We start from the raw sequence: 7,619 nt of genomic DNA on the forward strand, positions 1-7,619 counted from the left end.
TTTTTTTTATAGCTTTTCATTATTCTTACCATATTCCGTTCGTTTTTATTGCCTCGCTTGACCGAACTGGCCGAACAAAGCAAGTGAGTGAGTGGACAAGTGTGTGACATAAAGTTGCAATTGAGCCAATTTGTAAAATGTGAAAAGGACATTAATACACTTACACGTACGACTATTTTTAAGTGTATGTATGGGTGTGTATGCGTGTGTGGCAAAGTGTAAGTATGCCGGAAGTGCACGCTGATGCGTATTGTAGTTACAGGTAACCGGAAGGCAGGAGTGATTGGAGATATTTAAGAGTATTTAGTGAGGAAATTATTTAGCTTAAGATTTATATAACACGAAATGGATGCCAGCTTATACCATATCTATATATATAATACACGAAGGCATTTTTAGTGAATGTCAACGGATCTGCACCGTTCTTTCGATTTTCAAAAATGAGGTGTAAAATTTCTGAACTTAGACTGCAGATTCTCAATAAGATGTAACCATTTGGAGTCAGACAAATAACTTTGAGGAAGGTGGCCAGCTTGAAAATTCGAAGATAATTAAATTATAAGCAGGTTATTTATGTAACACAAAATAATGTTAAGAAATCTGTAGTTTGAACATTTAGAATATTTTTGGAGTGTTTGAAGAGGGTTGCCGCCTGTTAGGTTAGGTTACAGTGGCTGCTGGCAGACACACCGGCATACTTAGACCCATCATTGGGCCCAAGTGTGGAGTTGGCGAATTCAAGCAATTGCCGTATCTTTATGCGAACTATATCGCTCAGGTCGCCAATGGTTCCGGCGCCCATAAACCTTAGTCTGCTCCTTCCCAGTGCAGGACATTCGCAAAGTAGGTGCCTTACTGAATCAGGATACTCCTCATCTCTGCAGCAGCGAACGTGGAAGGGAAGTGCCCTTCCTTGCAACCAAATCCGCTATCTCACTGCCTCACCCATACCAGGTGAAGAGAGAATTACTCAGCTATCACGTTGATTTATTTGAGGTAGCTCACTACAGTTTCCGAGTTACATGTCACAGAATCCAGAGCTTTCAAAGCCGCTTAGCTGTCTGAAAAGATTTAGATGTTATTCTACCCTACCGATCCTGTTCTTAAGCACTCGTTAGCCTCCTCTACGGCAATGAGCTCAGCTTGAAAGAGGCTACAGTGGTCCGAAAGGCGAAATGACTTCTGTACTTCTATTAATTCCGAGTACACTCCATCTCCGTCCTTTTTATCTAATTTGGATCCTGGAATGCCCATGTTCCATTGTTCTCTGCCAGGGTTTGCTACCTTATTCCCTTAGTCGAAGGTTGTTGCCCGCAGGCAATAATTTATGTATGACCGCACTGATTCGCTTTCCACCTGGATAGATTCCGCATTCTGGCGGCTGAGCGAACTGCAGTTTGCCTCGTCATAATGTCTTTGGGCATTATGTTTAACATCACATTAATCGCTCCTGTGGGTGTTGTGCATAAGGCCCCACTAATCCACATTTTTTGTTGCGTGATGGTGGTTGATTTCTTGGTCAGAACAGGCCACCACACCATATAAAAGCATTGGCTTAACCAAGACAGTATATAACCAATTGATATTTCGCCGCTTCATTGATTGCAAGCTCCTTATTTGCCATTAATCTTGGAACCTTGTACCTTCTGTACCCACTTTTACACCCTCTTAGTACACCCTGCATAACGTTACATAATGTTTGCGGAAATTTACCACTTATGACTAATGCGAGATCGTCAGTACACGCAATAAAATTTCAGCCCCCTCTTCTTCCATGCCTCTGAGTAGTTGGTTTTCTGCCAAGACCCATGGGAGAGGAGATAGGACAACACCATGTTGGGTACCCCTACTGACAAACCTACTCGTCGATATCCCCGCCAGATCGGCCTGAACTAACCTACATTTGAGCAGTTGGTCTACAAGTGCCACCTGATGAGGGTAAGATGTCGTTGAAAGCACCGTCTATGCCTAGGAATACTACAAGACTGTATTCCTTGAAGGATAGTGACTTTTCTATATGCGCCAAAATCTCATTGAGCGATGTTTCTGTGGGCTTTAGGGGTATAAATAGGCGTTCTGTGTTGCAATCAACTAGTCCGTTACCGTATCCCCAATATGGAGCTCTAAAAAGTGCTCCATTGTCTTTAGTTGAAAGGACGACAAGGTTATTGGTCTGAAGTCCTTGAGAATAAATACCACTTTCAATTCCCTCCGTTTGGTCGGTATGTGCTTGAGAGTGGGAACTTCTTCTATTATAGCATGCAGCCATATTGCACTGCATTCTAATGATTGCTGCGGCTGGATAGGAGTGACCCCATCTGGTCCTGGTATCTTGTATGGCTTGAAAGTATGAGAGGTTTTCTGTTCACCTCTTCAGCACTTCATACAGCCTCCTTATACATTTGTAGAGTCTCAGGTTTATCAGGTGTGGCACCAGGAAAGGGCGTATCCATGAGCAGAACCAGGGTTTCTTCTCCAGTTTCTGTCCACGTGCCATTGGATTTACTGCAGACATCCCGGGGTGCCCCGGAGAGTACCTTTCTAAGCCTGCTCCCCTCCGAGGCTGATTTCACGTTGCTGCAGAAGTCTCTTGAAGAGGTTCCCTTCTCCTTCCTTGGCGATCTATTATAGTCTTGGCGTTCTGTTTATACGCCTTACAGTGCTGCTCACTTTTGGAAAACGTGGCTAGATTTAAGGACTTCCTGCAAAACATTCGCAGACCCCCTATTTCCTGAACTCACCAATGTGGGTTGTTCCTACCTCTGCGCTTCCTAATTGGGCAAACTTGATTTAGTGCCCTACAACATGCGCCTGCAAGACCGTTTAACAGTTCCTTCCAATTTTCGCGTGTGCCTGGAGCAAGGTTTGGGGATAGAAGTTTCCCTAACTCTTGCCTATATATGTACTTGCCAATCCGTATTTTTAATATTCCTAGTATTACTTGGGGGTTCCTTCTGTTCAGTCTGGCCTAGATCGAATTGGATATATCGGTGATCGGAAAAGCAGTGCTCCTGGAGAACCAGTTCCCTATTAGCTGCTCCACACATTCTCCGAGACCAGAGTGACATCTAATACCTCCTGTCGATCTTTGGTGATAAACGTGGGGTCGTTGCCCCTATTGCATATAACGAGTTTAGTGCTAATAAGGAAGTCGAAAAGTAACTGGCCCCAACCATTGATGGCGCAGCTCTCCATGAAGTGTGATTTGTACCGATCGAAGAGGTATTGAAAATACTTTCTTTTTGAACTATACTTAGATGAGTTGTCATGTATTTGAAAAATTTAATTCAACATACATACATACATTAATTCAACATAATTCATCAGTTAATTCAAATACGTATCACAATGTCAGAAGAAGGAGATTTAGGACGATTTTAGTTTCAAGATACTTTTGAAAATAGTTGCCACCTGTATGAAAATTCGAATTTAGCTAAGTTATACCCAAGTCATATGAAATAATAAAATATGAATGTCAACGGAAAGAGAAAGCTTTATCTCTTACTGACTATGTATTAAAGGCGATTTCATATAAGGTGGTAGCAATGGCATATCAGTAAAAATTCCTTGTATTTTGTTATCGATTTTTTTTTTGCATTAGTGGTGCCATTTCGTATTGTCTGACATTCTGCCGTACTAGTGTAGAGACAAAAATATCAAATCAGTTGTTCTAGTAACACCACCATATATGAATTCACCTTGTATGTATATGTATATGGGCAAATCCTGGCGTTGCGGACGTTACGTTTCTTTTAATTGTTTTCTTTTTTGTTGTTTTTTGTCGTCAAATTATACGGTTTTGCCATTTTTTCTACAAAAGATAAAGGATTTAAAACCCTTTAAAGTAAAATATAAACAAAAATGAAAATTTAAAGACGAAATTCGCAAAAAAAATTAAAACAGCTGCTCTGCTACTGCTACGTACCTGTTCAAAATAAAATAAAAGGTTTTGCGCGCTCTTGACAGAACTATTCTACGCAAGACCTATGGATCTATTCACGTGTACGTTAGGCACCGAAGAAGGTGGAATGTCGAACAAAAGACTTTGTCTAACTCATTTGCAAGAGGCATTTTCCTTCCAACATAAATTTCGGTAAAATCATTGCGAACTTCTTTGCGCTTTTGCAATTGCGTATGGACGTCGGTTTAAAAGTAGTATACCTCAACGATTTACCCGTATTGCATTAGTTTCGCCCACAAAACTTTACATTTATTTGTGCATACTTGATCGCAACGAAACAAAATCAAAAAAGGAAATGCTTAAGCTACTCATAACTTTTCCAAATTTCGTAGAATCCTACCTTTCACTAGCCTTTACATTTATACATATATAAATAAGTATGTAGTCAATACATTCACACGTTGTCCAAAAGTACCTCCAGACATTTGAAAACGAATTTACTTTTCTTGTCAACAGAATACTCGTATTGGACAAAAACTAAATAATACGGAATGAGTGAAGAGTTAAAAGAAAAGTTTTGGCAAATTTAAATAATTTCAACATCCTTATGTGCATATCATTAAATACTAACACACACACACACACACTGATTTATAAATAGAGACTGAGGGAAGCTTTTAAACAAGCAACAGCTAACAGCTGGGCGCGGCGAGTGATAGTCTCAGGTCCTTTTTTATCTTTGACGCACATACATCAGTCAGCAACAACATCCTTCAACACAGGTCCATTTGTAAAGGACACTCATGCGTACAGGATATGCAAATATCTACAAATAAGCGTATGTGTAAGTACATACATACATGTAGTATATTAATGTCCTTGTGAGGGTGCTTAAGTATATCATTTTCAAACAGCTGCACATTTAAATGGAATCAAATAAAATTACAGATTCTCAACCGTAGCAGCATACCTTGTGTATGCACATTAGGATGCCTCACCCAAAAAAAGAAATTACGGTATTATAAAAATTATTAATTTTAAGACTCGCCAAAATATTTAGGAAAAAATATAAAGATTTGCGTGCGCTGGACCGATATGGAAATAACTGTAAAAATTGGAATTTTTATTTTTTTTACTAATTTTACTTATAACAAACTCTAGTTTTGGAGGTGTTTTCAAATCAATGGAGCTCACGTACCCTATCAAGCTGTGAAGACATGCGTTGGACATGCATTTCCAACACGCTTTTCGGGCTGTTTCGGTAATTAGAGCGTAAATATAAGTTATTCTATCACAAGTGTCAAAACTGAGTCAACCCGTGCCAAAAGTGCCCAATATATAGCTAAAAAAAAATTAGCAAATAGTACCTGCATTTCTGAACCTTTAGCAATAAAAAATCTTTAGAATTAAAAACGGTTAAATAGACAATTGGATATTATTATTGGAAGTCTCTTAAAGATAACCAGAGTTTTCCGATCGAAAAAATATTGATTTTCAATAATTCTTTACCATTTCTACGAGAAGTTGTTTTTCCCATATAAAACACATTGAAAACCTTAAGCGATTGATTTGATTTCATATTTTATAGGGTATAGGGGGTGAGAGCATTAAAATTCCGACTTTACTTTTTTTTTTTACCACCCTAATGTACATAATATGTGTGTGTGCTTATATTCAACATCCAAAAAGGAAGCTTCCATCAATTTGGGGCAAACAAAAACAGACCAAAGATGTTAGTAAAGACTTGTAAAGGATATTTAACTATATTGTCCTACTTAAATGGAAAAGAGGCGTTAGTATCAAAGTTGTCGCTCACTTCGTAGGTGCCCAGAAGTAGGGCCTAAACCGAGCTGTGCTTTTGCATGCATTCTTGCGGTGTCTAGCTCCTCTCCGCCATATGTATCCACTTGAGTAGCTCAGCTGCTGGTTAACCATATGCTGCGGCGGCTTTCATTCGCATCATAATAGCCTCGAGCCTGTGTAAAAACATATTGACGCCTGTGAGCTCCCAGAAGTGGGAGGTTGTAGAGCAATATCTCCGCCACAGACCTGCAATTTTTTCCGTGTTCTATTGAAATGGAATCTTAAACGCTTTGTAAACAGGAATGATTCCACGTACGCACGGCTCTGACTCTTGACCTAAATGAGGGGGTGTGGAGCAGAAACAAATGCTGCGGATTATGACGGAGGGAGAGGGTGTGTTAAGAGATTTACAGTAGGTGGGTGCCCAGCTAGTGTGACTTATGATGAACTGCGCTAATACAGGAACGTACGATCAAGCTTAGTGCTCAAACCGCCTCTCGAAGAAATACATGACGGTAGTATCGGGGGGGTATACGACACACCGGACAGACAAGGAGTTTAAGTGTTGGATATAAATTCCACGCTACAAGGTTAGGCTTTCGATGCATTCTCCTTGTAAAAAAAAAAAACATGAGGAATTAAAAGAAAAAGCGTGTTAGCGTGACACCGCATGAGGACAAGCTTACCTGTGCCGCTCTGTGTCGAAGAGTGTAGTAGAAATCCAATTGTTAAATCAGTAAAGTTAACACACCATACGTACATATATGTATATTACCATGTTTTAGGACAAAAGGAACACAACTCAAAAAATATTTGGTAGAATTTTTGCATAAATCAATTCGAAGGATTTATCTCCAATTAATGCAAATATATTTTTTTCATGGTTATGTTCTCTAACTGAAAACTACTCTTATACTTTCATTGTATTAATTGCGTTGAATGTGTATGGTCCACAAACAGATATGTAAGTATATGTATTTACGTATCTGATTTTTTATTTGTACAAATTACTTAGAAAATTCTTTTTAGATAAAAAAAAGCACTTCTCAATACCGATTTTCCAATCAAGTTCTAACCGGTATCAATTCGGCCGATTTGCACACCTAGATAGATAGATAGAGGCTGTAAATGTGTTGTCTCCACTGGACGATTAATAGTTTCAAGCCTTTTTGAGAGTCGGTTTATAATTTCTCCCAACTGCATATAATCCAAATTATGGATGAATCTAAGCGAAATAATGTACCTATCTCCGAAGGATTTCAGACCAATCAGTCCCATCCTTTTCAATTGGCACCAATATCCTAGCTCTGGTGTAGTAGATGTCTGCTCCTATGTCGTCGGAAGTTTTCGACCCAAATGTGTGCATGGTTCTAATCTGGCATACTTTTTAAAGCTGGTTAATTTTGAAGCGCTTTATGTAAATTGAAATTATTTGCTTATCCTTAGATAGACCTATCCTCAATGTTGTACATACATACATATATATATTAGAACCCTTACTCTAAGTTTGCCTATACACACTACTTAGTAAAACATACACATGTACTTAAATATATGCATATGTATGCAAAGAACATCCTTACTTATTACATATTTGCATTTGAAATGGTTTTTGGAAAAGTTTTTCTCATTCCATTCGATGGCCTTTGGCTACCAAAAAAAGGACTTAAAAAAACTACTTCCTTCCCGTTGTCGACTGTTTATATATATAGGTACGTTGGAATGGGTTGATGGCTGAAACTAGAAACAAAGAAGAAGTTTTTCGGAACTGTATTGCATACGTACAACTAACAGTTGGAAAGTTGTGGAAAATATTGAAGTGCATGAAAAAAGCTGCGTAGCCACTTTTCATTTGCCTGATTTTTTTTTATTGAAAATGCGTAAAATATACTTTAGTACGTAGTGCTGAAGTTAG

Source organism: Rhagoletis pomonella, unplaced genomic scaffold (assembly GCF_013731165.1).
Source record: "Rhagoletis pomonella isolate Grant_MI unplaced genomic scaffold, Rhpom_1.0 Rhpom_scaffold_00002, whole genome shotgun sequence".
In the NCBI taxonomy this organism is placed as follows: domain Eukaryota; kingdom Metazoa; phylum Arthropoda; class Insecta; order Diptera; family Tephritidae; genus Rhagoletis; species Rhagoletis pomonella.